Source organism: Pristiophorus japonicus, chromosome 24 (genome assembly GCF_044704955.1).
Source record: "Pristiophorus japonicus isolate sPriJap1 chromosome 24, sPriJap1.hap1, whole genome shotgun sequence".
Taxonomy (NCBI): Eukaryota; Metazoa; Chordata; class Chondrichthyes; family Pristiophoridae; genus Pristiophorus; species Pristiophorus japonicus.
This window is the reverse complement of record NC_092000.1, coordinates 1,038,463-1,050,926: the sequence shown is the minus strand read 5'-3', so window position 1 is coordinate 1,050,926 and position 12,464 is coordinate 1,038,463. Positions and strand designations below refer to the sequence as shown.

Genomic DNA, 12,464 nt, shown 5'->3' with positions numbered 1-12,464 from the left:
CCAGCGGTGTTGCACACCGGCTCAACTCTATCGGGCGGTATGGCTCCGCGCCCCCGCAAAACCGTCCCGAAAACCCCTGCTGGGTGCTGGAAGCTGACCACACGCCCAGAATAGCTCACTGCCGCCAGAGCCAACCCTCCGGGGCAAAAACAGTAATGCAAATCACCGGAAAATCCTCCCCTTTATTCATACTCTGTAATACTGCTCACTTCACCCAGCCTACCCCCACTGGTACAAAAACCTTTATCCACATTCATTATCTCTACATTCGGTTTTTTCATCGCCCTGCTTACCAGCCTCCATCTTCCATGAATTTCAAAATCCTTCAAAAGTCCACAAAGCAACAAAACAAAACAGTTTTCACTGAAGAAAAATAGATAAAAAGAAAAGGATATAAAGGTTGGCAATCTGAAATTTTAAAATTATCCAGGAAATACTGGAAATACTCAGCTAGTCTTCAGAATCTGTCCCAGAAAGGATGGGTAAAGGTGTCACATGAAAGTCTTCACCAGAATTAACCAAACATTAATCTTTTCTCTCTAAGATACTGATTGATCTGCTGTACATTTGCAGCAATTTCTATTATTATTTTTGCACTGAACTATTCACCGAGGGCGTGAAATTTCACAATGACAACTGAATAACAAATACTTTAATGTGTTTATACAAAATTCCTTGGCCTGCTAATAACACTTTCATTAACAGATAATTTTTAACCAAACTGTTAACATGTTAGTTCCAAAGCCATTTCACCCGTGATTTACACAGCAACAGTGCCAGCCGGTTGGTACAGAATAATACTACAGAAATAAACTTACCAAGTAAAAAGATGGGTTCTTCCTATTTATTGTTTCCTTAAAGGCCACTCAATACTTTGGCCACCATCCTCCCACTCCTCAGTGTGTCATCTACCTGGCTGCTGCTTAAGCAGATGGAGATCTCCACCTATAAACCTTTCCATGCCCACATTTTACAACATCAACAAGACTGTGAAATTATAGACACCTAATGTAGAAAACCGATCACAAGGCGCTTCACAGAGGCATAATCAGAAAGAAACTGAGGTAAATGGCATGCTGGCCTTCATAGCGAGAGGATTTGAGTATAGGAGCAGGCAGGTCTTACTGAGATTATACAGGCCTTGGTGAGGCCACACCTGGAATATTGTGTTCAGTTTTGGTCTCCTAATCTGAGGAAGGGCATTCTTGCTATTGAGGGAGTGCAGCGAAGGTTCACCAGACTGATTCCCGGGATGGCAGAACTGACATATGAAGAAAGACTGGATCGACAAGGCTTATATTCACTGGAATTTAGAAGAATGAGAGGGGATCCCATAGAAACATATAAAATTCTGACGGGATTGGACATGTTAGATGCAGGAAGAATGTTCACAATGTTTGGGAAGTCCAGAACCAGGGGTCACAATCTAAGGATAAGGGGTAAGCCATGTAGGACCGAGATGAGGAGAAACTTCTTCACTCAGAGAATTGTGAACCTGTGGAATTCTCTACCACAGAAAATTGTTGAAGTCAGTTCATTAGATATATTCAAAAGGGAGTTAGATGTAGCCTTTACGGCCACAAGGGGTATAGAGAGAAAGCAGGAATGGGGTACTAAAGTTACAAGATCATATTGAAACAAAGAAACATAGAAAATAGGTGCAGGAGCAGGCCATTCGGACCTTCGAGCCTGCACCGCCATTCAATAAGATCATGGCTGATCATTCCCTCAGTACCCCTTTCCTGCTTTCTCTCCATACCCTTTGATCCCCTTAGCCGTAAGGGCCATATCTAACTCCCTCTTGGATATATCCAATGAACTGGCATCAACAACTCTCTGCGGCAGGGAATTCCACAGGTTAACAACTCTCTGAGTGAAGAAGCTTCTCCTCATCTCAGTCCTAAATGGCTTACCCCTTATCCTAAGACTATGTCCCCTAGTTCTGGACCTCCCCAACATCAGGAACATTCTTCCCGCATCTAACCTGTCCAGTCCTGTCAGAATCTTATACGTTTCTATGAGATGCCCTCGCATCCTTCTAAACTCCAGTGAATAAAGGCCCAGTTGATCCAGTCTCTCTTCATATGACAGTCCAGCCATCCCTGGAATTAGTCTGGTGAACCTTCGCTGCACTCCCTCGATAGCAAGAATGTCCTTCCTCAGATTAGGAGACCAAAACTGAACACAATATTCCAGGTGAGGCCTCACTAAGGCCCTGTACAACTGCAGTAAGACCTCCCTGCTCCTATACTCAAATCCCCTAGCTATGAAGGCCAACATGCCATTTGCCTTCTTCACCGCCTGCTGTACCTGCATGCCAACCTTCAATGACTGATGAACCATGACACCCAGGTCTCGTTGCACCTCCCCTTTTCCTAATCTGCCACCATTCAGATAATATTCTGCCTTCCTGTTTTTGCCCCCAAAATGGATAACCTCACATTTATCCACATTATACTGCATCTGCCATTCATTTGCCCACTCACCTAACCTGTCCAAGTCACCCTGCAGCCTCTTAGCGTCCCCCTCACAGCTCACACCGCCACCCAGTTTAGTGTCATCTGCAAACTTGGAGACGTTACACTTAATTCCTTCATCCAAATCATTAATGTATATTGTAAAGAGCTGGAGTCCCAGCACTGAGCCCTGCGGCACACCACTAGTCACTGCCTGCCATTCTGAAAAGTACCCGTTTATCCCGACTCTCTGCTTCCTGTCTGCCAACCAGTTCTCTATCCACGTCAGTACATTACCCCCAATACCATGCGCTTTGACTTTGCACACCAATCTCTTGTGTGGGACCTTGTCAAAAGCCTTTTGAAAGTCCAAATACACCACATCAACTGGTTCTCCCTTGTCCACTCTGCTAGTTACATCCTCAAAAAATTCCAGAAGATTCGTCAAGCATGATTTCCCTTTCATAAATCCATGCTGACTTGGACTGATCCTGTCACTGCTTTCCAAATGCACTGCTATGATTGATTCCAACATTTTCCCCACTACTGATGTCAGGCTAACCGGTCTATAATTACCCGTTTTCTCTCTCTTTTTTAAAAAGTGGTGTTACATTAGCTACCCTCCAGTCCATAGGAACTGATCCAGAGTCGATAGACTGTTGGAAAATGATCACCAATGGTGGTGCAGGCTCGAAGGGCCGAATGGCCTACTCCTGCACCTATTTTCTATGTTTCAAACAAGTTATTATCAGGGCTCCAAGAGGTAGATTTTCCACGAGGGTCTTAAAGGAGGAGAGGTGGAAAGATTGAGGGAGGGAATTCCAGAGCGTGTGGCCTAGGAAGTTGAAGGCATGTTCACCAATGGTGGGCTGAAGGGGGGATTCATAAAAGGCCAGAGTCAATAGAACGTAAGTGTTCTGGGGGGGATATAGGGCGTTCGAGAGATAGGGAGGGCTGAGGTCATGGAGGATTTACATAGGAGGATGAGAACTTCAAATCAGAGGTATTAGGAGCCAATGTAGGTCAGCAAGGATGGGTGTTTGGGTCTTGGTGCAGGATACGATACGGGCAACAGGGTTTTGGATGAGCTGAAGTTTATGGAGGATGGAGAATGGGAGGCTAGCCAAGTGAGCATTTGAAGTTGTTGAATATTGAGATGACAAAGGCCTGGATGAGGAATTCAGCTGGAGATGGCCTGAGATACAGTCAGAGGCAGGTGATGGAAGCAAACGGCTCGTGATGGGGAGGATATGGGGTCGGGAGTTCAGTCGGGATCGAATACAATGCTGAGGTTGTTCAGCCTGAGACAGTGGCCGGGGAGGAGGATGGATTCAGCGGCGAGGGTACAGAGTTTTGGTGGGAGCCAAAGATAACGGCTTCAGTCTTCCTAATGTTTAACAGGAGGTAATTGTGTCTCATCCAGGACTAAAAGTTGGACAAGCAGTCCAACAACACAGGAAGGTGTGGAGAGGTGGAGCTGTATGTGGTCAGTGTACATGTGGAAGCTGACCCCATGCCTGTGGATGATGTCACCAAGGTGTAGCACGTAGATGCGGAAAGGAGGGACCCTTAGGGCACTCTGGAGGTAATGGTGTGGGAGGTGGGAAGAGAAGCCATTGCAGTAGAGGCTCTGGTTACAGTTAGATAGGTAGGAGTGGAACCAAGCCAGGGCAATTCCACTGTGATAAACAATGAATGATGTGCTTACAGAAAGGTCAAGGAGGATGAGGAGGAATAATGCATCACGGCCATAGACTTTGATTCGGGCTGTTTGCTGCTGTCTTTTTAGAGTTTCCAACATGGTGTTGTGGGAAAGATATGCATAGATTTTGGAAGCAACAACACGTTCAAAGACTTTGGACAGGAAAGGGAGGTTGGAGATGGGGTGGTAGTTTTTAACGACACAGGGGGAGGAGGGGGGGGTGCAGTTTGAGGGGGTGATGACAGTGGTTTTGAAAGGGAGCGGGACAGTACCCGAGCAGAGGAAACTATTTACAATGTCAGCTAGCATTGTGGAAAAGAAGGAAGTTGGGTGGTCAGCAGTTTAGTGGGAATAGGGTCAAGGAAGCAAGAGGTGAGTGTCTTGGGACAAGATGAGCTCAGATAGGGCATGAGGGGAGATGGGAGAGAATTTAAAGAGCTGCAAGTTCAAGTCTAAAGCAGGGAGGAGCCTGGGAGTCGGTTTGGATTGGTAGGTATGCAGAAAGAGGGAAGTAGCAGCAGCAGCTGACCCAATGGTCTCAAGCTCAGCGACAAACAAGTCCTTGAGATCCGTGCACTTTTTGTTGGAGGTGAGGGTGGAAGGGGCAAGGGAGAGGAGTTTAAGGAGACAGTTGGTAATGGTGAAAAGAAGCTGGGGTACAGGTCCACAAATGCTCTCTGACACTTCGCCCAAGCAGCTGTAGGTGGACTACTCTAATGTGGGGGTCACAACAGTCAACCCCGACCCTCCTCATCCAATGTCCACATGTACAAACTGGACAGTGATTAGGAGTAGCAACCCTGGCTGATTTTTCCTCCTCGCTAGCCCAGAGGCATTGAGCACAATTTTGGTTCCACGACTATCTATTGTCTGAGGTGAATTAACTCGACAGACCAGTTATTCAACCTGGAACTTCCTTGCCCTGTGTAGCTCAGTGCATTTAAAATTACCAACTAAGCCACCAGAGAGTTTGGAAAATGTAATTTGAACAAATTGGCAGAATGGTGAGCACTACAGCATGTTACTGATTTTAACATTTTCAACCATTTGAAATGTTTTCCTCACCTCCCCCCGCTGTCTGTAGATATCCTCCATGGTTGGACTGCACCTGCTTCCCTCAGATCCTCTAACATGTCCACATCATGCTGAACAAACCCCAATCGCTTCAGATTACATTTCCAGCCAATAAACACTTCTACTGCCTGAGCAAGAAAGTAAACAGCAGAATCACATTTGGGCTTATGTTTGATTTTGAACAGGATTCACACAGCCCAATGACACGTTGAGAGGGTTGGATCAGGTCCAGAGCAGGTGACTGGAACACAAATTGGTGAATCATTATTTGAATTTATTATGTTTGTTATAAATATTACAGTCAATGCAACTATTTTGTGCAGGGGTGGGGTGTAAAGGAAGAATGCATTCATTCAGAATGGCCATCAGTAAACAGATCTCTAGTTAACATTCAGAACCATGACTGGCAGGGAAAGATGAATTGTTGGTGTCTAATCTTGGCTCTCTTTGAGGAATCGTACACTTTCATTGATTCAAGAGAAGAAACAAACAACAGGGCAATTTTTACACTGCCTCAAGTACCGTAACCATAGCAACTGCAGAGGAAAAAAATTATGGAGGGACAGAAGAATCCCCTGAGAATGGCACGGAGCGAAGTCGGACTCCTCCCCGTCTGTTTGACAGGAGCCTGAAAGGAAACAAGAGGGTTGCTAACATCACTTCACAAAAATCTATTCACTTCACTCCACCTGGACTTTGTCTCTCCCCGAATTGATGGCCTGGACTCCTAAAGCATCTCAGGCATCCATCAACTAATCTGCATCGTTGCACACACATCTGTGAGCACCTCACCAACACTGGAGCTCCAATGTTTGCAAGTAAATTGATTTATTTCAGCGCAATTAAATTACAACATTGTTTTCTCCTAAAACTTATTATAAAATGTATAAATGTTGAACAGCTTGTAAGGAAATGAGTGAACTGATGAAAACAATTATTCTGACGTGACAACAACCTAGTGCAATTAACACAGAACATATCCCAAGGCGCTTCACAGATGGAGAACAAAATGTGTCCTACTGAAGTTAGTCTACAGCCCCCTGGACCTTGGGGAATGTTATATATGTAAACCTGTAAATACCTTGTGTAGCCACCAGAGGGCTCATCCCCTGGAGTCCCAAGGGATCCCACAATCCCTTGGGAGCACCTGTACTTAAGGAGGCCTCACAGGCTGGAAGCGCACTCTGGAGACCTGCAATAAAAGACTAAGGTCACACTTTACTTTGAGCTCACAGTATCTTGTCAAACTCTTTATTCATATATAACAGGGAATACGTAATGCCATGTCTCGCCCTGGTGAGGGTTGTGGACTTGTTACAGCACTGGGCCTGCACTGGAAGATCCACACTGTGTGTAGATTGGGGACGGGGGCACAACTTGGTGGTGCTGATTATCCAGCCTGTGCCCATTTCAGCATCGCTCTCTACTGGGAGATCAGTATCGGTGAATTTGGCCCCAGTGTGGGTGACAGGATGACCGAATGTTTGGCAACGTCAGGCTGTAATGACACGGCTTTAATCAAGGCCAGCAACAGGAAGAGCGGCTTTACAGAAGGTTCAATGTTTTACAAACATGAAATGTAAGAAACATTGAGCACAAAACCCTCCAGATCACCAAGGTTTTCAGCAGGCTGTCTAAACATTTCTAAAATCTAAACTGGAACCAAAAGTCTGTTGCAACAGAAGTCTCTTTCTCTTTCTGTGCTTCTTTGTCTCATAATATGAACACATTAGCTATTAATTATCAATTAATTATTAAACATTCCAATAAATTTCCATCAGCAGCAAAGCAACTTAAGCCTTGATCCCGCATTCCTATCCTATCCCAAACCCCATTTCAAAACCGTCCCCTCCCCACTCCTATCGCAAGCCCGACTTCAAAACCATCCCTCCCCACTCCCACCCCAAACCCCATTTCAAACCATCCCCTCCCACTCATATCCCCTCCCCGCTCTGCTCCTATCTGACTTCTGTCTTGCTCTTATCCCACCCGGCAATGCTTCTATGTCTCTGTTCCACTCCAATTCCAGCCCCCTGCCCCACTCATATCACATCCCGATTCCAGTTTTAGACTCGGTTAAAGGCAACCTTTGTTATCACAGCCCCCTTTAGAGGTCTCTCACTAAGATCCCAATCCCCCATCCCCTTGGGCCTAGCTGAGCTTCGAATCGAACTTCAATTCACTGAACTCCACAGTCTCCCCACTTCCAAATCTGTAATTTGTTTTAATGTAATATAGAGCTGGAATCGCAGTCCACTGACGTGTTGGATGGCTTTGCCACTATTTGGAATAATATGATTGTTACATCAAGAACCCACATGACGCTGCCCTTGGCGATATGAACAATCTGTCGGGTCGAGCATGGGGCCTGCTTGCCTGCAGCCTGACCAGCAGGGTGAGGGATTTCTTCCAAGGAAGATTTGAGTTTCAACACCTGTTCAGCCTTGAAATAAAGTGAAAAAAAACAGCATGCAGCTTGTGTAACAAGGGGGTTAACTCGTCAAGTTCTGCACATTATTTCTCATTTTTTTGTGCCAATTTTCTCTTGCCAGGATATGGGGCAGGCACCCTCCAAGACTTTACCCAAGCAGCAGAGGAAATCTCACCCCCTGAAGAAAGTGAGAAGAAAGGCTATCCAGAACTTTAAGGGCCATTCTTTTATATATGAGTCCAGAGCATTAATGTTGGCAAGCTATTTGACAGTGGAAGTTAATAATTAGGCCCAATCCCTGTCCTCACTAAACGAAAACCCAGCAGGGAATATTGGATAGCAATCGGGAACAGGAACTCCAGCTGATTTCCCCTCCACCTCCCAGTCCAGGATCACTGGGAAAAACTGCATTGCCCCAGCAAAATCAACAACCCAACACAGGGCAGGGCTGGAACCTGCGACCTGCTGGTCTGTGCAGCTAAGTCCTATACCGCATGGTGTGCCGCCAAATAAGCCAATGAGGGTGCTTGCTCCTCACTTGTTTGAAATGTTTCTCTCCTATTTGACCCTCCTCCTCATTGCATCGCTGGCAGACATAAAGACAGTGACTCAGAAATGTCTGCTGCCAACAGTTGCGGACGAATGCCTGATTCCTCTGTCAGCTGTTTCACCGCAGATGCCAGACCCCTTTACCTGAAGTGATTAATGCCTGCATTACAATAGTGAGCAGAGGTATGTTATGCAAACGCGTCAAATGTTTGTCCACTAAAATTACCAATAACAATTTCTAGTCTAAAATGAGTCATTTTTTAAATTCCTGAGAGGAATTTCAATATAAACGAAGGGGGTAATGTTACCTAGCTCGCTGGGTGGGTTTGAGTCAGCTGCTTGTCTTGCCCTCCATTGCATAGTAAAATCGAGCGGGTTGTAAAATGGGTCTCTGACCTGCACTTGCCCATTTCCCGCCTGAGGACTGGACACAGCATGAAGTAAGAGGAATAATAACTGTATTTACATAAAGTTATATCATGCCATCAAAACAGCTCACAAAGTACTTCGGACACAGGTCAGCAACACTCCACAGAAAGCAATGGCCACCTAACCTGTAGAGGAACATTGGACGGGACATGTACAGCGACAAACTGTCGTTGCAGTCCTGCAGTGTCCTATTTTAGGCATTTTCCCATCGAGTTCCCAGTAGAAATGGCCCTACATCACAAAAACTGCCCCTAACTCACCACTATTTATCACTAAATTGTAAATCTGAGAAAGGTTGGTGTGAAGAAATGGAAGAATGGTATAACGGTGCAATGGAGCACTCTTACGAGTTGAAGCTGAGACATATTGTTGGGACAGAGAGAGAGCATTAGTTTACATCTAAAATGCTATACCAGAAGTCGGAGTGCTTGGTGTTGAAATTGGGCACAGTGCTGAAAGCAAAGCAGGAAAATTAAAAGGTTAGAAATAAGAAAGTAAGTCAACTGTAATTTCTTTCACTCAAAGGATGAATGAATGATATGGAGATTGGGCGGGAAAGTGGAGTTGAGGTCGAAGATCAGCCATGAACTCACTGAATGGCTTGAGGGGCTGTATGGCCTACTTCTGCTCCTAATTCTTATATTCTTAACTGAATGGAGCTGTGGAATCAGTTACTGGCCGCGATTTCGCCTACCAGGTCGGGAGCGAGGCGGGCAACATCGAGGGCGGGTTCCAACCCCACTCCTGTCTCCATGCCGGCTTCCGCCACAACTTTCCTCGATTGGGCTTGTTAAGCCCGCTAAACAAGGTCCTGGCCAATTAAAAGGAAGTGGGTCTGATGACGTCATTTGATGACACGTCATCACATGCTTATGGAGGGAGTCACAATAGGCAGGGAGGTTCTCTTCCCTTCCAATGGGCAGAGACCTCCCCAGGACACCAACGCAGCCTGGTTGCACATTGCACAGGAGGGCACAAGCAGGGGTGTCATCAGGAGGACGTGGCTACAGTGGCGCAAACCTGTCAATGATCTCAGTAGATCACGAAACGTTACTGCAAAGCCACATTCAACCTCATCCTGCTGTGCCATTTATCACATCCCCATCAATCTGCCTTCCCTACCCAATTCCTGCACATCCTTACTCACACCAATTACCTTGCACCTCCACCCATCCCTCTCTCAACATTTACATTATCACTTCTCCATCCTTATCAAATCATAGCAACGAACAATACACAAGGGTGGGCATGTGGGTCTTTTAGCCAATGTTCATGTAAAGTTTCTGTTACTGTATTGTCAAACATTGAAATCTTTATTTTCAATACTTTGCTTTCTTGGACAGATTTGTGTGCTCCTTTGGAAGTGGCTTAGTGAGTTGCAGTGAATGATGAGACATAAGGGTACCTCTCGCAATAGTGATGAGTGTGAAAGGAATGGCTTGGGCATTGCAGGGATGCTTCATGGTGCTGGTGTGGTGCAAATCTGGTGCATTTGTGGCAGCCAGGGTGTACAGCATCAAATGAAGTAAATGTGGCCATGGTAAAGCATCATGTGGCAGCCAGGGTATACAGCATCAAATGCAGTAAATGTGGCCATGGTAAAGCCATCCCTGGATTTCTGGGCAGCAATGTGGTCAGCTGCAGATGCCCTGTGTCCTGTCCAGCATCAGGTGATGCTGGTGTGCCTGGTGATGTTGGTGTTGGAGCTGATCGTGGTGAGATTTTTTTCAAGGGCACCATTGCTGATGGAATAGATGGCAGCTTCGGCTGAGATGACAGAAGCGATCTGTCAATGGTGAGAGAGGTTGTTCCAAGGAGGTGAAAGCGGATACACCAAACACCTCTGAACTGCATAAAGCTCAAGTGTATTCCAAATCCTGAAGGTTCTAGCACCTAATATTGGAAAGTGAACAGCTGTGAAATGATAGCTTTTATACCACTTTTGCAGCTGTCACCTATTCAGAAGAATAGAGTCACTGAAAACCCGACCTACTTACCTGGCATGATCCCCGCGTGCTGGGAACCTTGTGAAAAAGCTGGAAAAATGGTAAGTAGATGGTAAAATGGTATTTAAGTACCTTTTAGCAAGCTCTTAACTATTTCAATTGGTTCATCCACCACTTAGAGTCGGGTTTATAAAGCACAGATAGACCTGACACTTGGGAAACTGACACGGAAGCAGATTCATAGCGGGATCCCGACCCGCTGTCAATCTTTTATACTTTGGCAGCAGACCCGCCTCCAAACCCGCCCTCTGAGTGCTGGCAAAGTCCCGGCTATTGGAAGGACAACAGAAACAATCAGTATAAATGGGTTTGAGAGAGAATTAAACGAGTTTCTGGAGAGGGATTGAGGGATATGTTGAGGTGTGGCTAAAATCTATGAAAAACAGTTGCACATGAAATAGGAATAGAGGACCAGTAAGGTGGAGGAAAGAAGCGATCAAAATAGCTCAGGTAGAGAGTTAAATGTGGTTGAGCACCTTGGGAGTAAAGACCATAATATGATAAGGTTTAAAGTCTAACTAGAAAAGGAAAAGGTTGGAACAGAGCAGATTTTTAAGGTGAGGAGTGAGCTAGCTGAGGTGAGGTGGAAACAGAAATTGGCACACAGGACTGCAAAGTTTTAGAATAAATATATACCATTAAAAAAGTTTTACAATGTTGTGGATAAATAAAGAGGTTAGAAACAAGCTAAAATTGAAGAAGGTATGTGATGATATTGCTGATGATTCTGATATTCCCATTTATAATTCCTCTAGACCCATCTTTTGTTTCTTTACTTGTCCATTAACATCTCCTATCGCCTTTCACCATCATCCCTTTTGTCATTTAATCTCTCCTGCCTTCCATCCTATCACAGACCTTTCCTTTTGTTCTTTCCTCCCCTCCCCCCTTTCCCTGCCTCTATACTTGCTTAAAACCTGTCACATCTCTACCCTTTTCCAGTTCTGACGAAGGGTCATCGACCTGAAACGTTAACTCTGTTTCTCGCTCCACCGTTGCTGCCTGACCTGCTGAGTATTTCCAGCATTTTCTGTTTTTATTTCAGATTTCCAGCAATGGCAGTATCTTGCTTTTGTAAGAAGGTATGTGGGCCTATACTGTTGTGTATCTGTAAAGCATGCACTCCCATGTTCCGCCACCAGGGAGCTCATCCCCTGAAGTCCCAAGGGATCCCAGCATGCCTTGGAAGCACTGTATATAAGCCGGCCCCTAAGGCCTGCTACTCACTCTGGAATGTCTTAATAAAGACTGAGGTCACTGTTACTTTAACCTCCCTGTGTGCAGTCTCATCTGTGTTAAGAACACAACAACTGGCGACGAGTACACGAATCCAACGCAAAGATGCAGCAAACTGTGGGCATCTTGGAGAAGTTCTCGGATGGTGAGGACTGGTAAGCCTATGTCGAACGGCTAGACCAGTACTTTGTAGCCAACGAGCTGGATGGAGAAGGAAGCGCTGCAATAAGGAGAGTGGTCCTCCTCACGGTCTGCGGGGCACCGACCTACAGTCTCATGAAGAATCTTCTGGCTCCGATGAAACCCACAGATAAGTTGTATAAGGAGCTGTGTACACTGGTTCGGGAGCATCTTAACCCGAGGGAGAGCGTGTTGATGGCGAGGTATCGGTTCTACATGTGCCAGTGATCTGAAGGTCAGGAAGTGGCGCGCTATGTCGCCGAGCTAAGGTGACTCGCAGGACAATGTGAGTTTGATGGCTACCTGGAGCCATCAAACTCACATTGATGAGAGACTTTTTTGTGTAGGCATGGCCACGAGACCATCCTCCGAAAACTTTTGACTGTAGAGACACCGACCCT

At 45.7% G+C, this 12,464-nt stretch overlaps 1 protein-coding gene across 1 annotated transcript in view; it reads right to left on the bottom strand.

The window, feature by feature from the left end:
- LOC139238004 (3',5'-cyclic-AMP phosphodiesterase 4B-like) overlaps nt 1–12,464 on the bottom strand; it is a 505,001-nt gene that overhangs the window by 363,128 nt on the left and 129,409 nt on the right. The gene's annotated exons all lie outside the window — the stretch shown is intronic.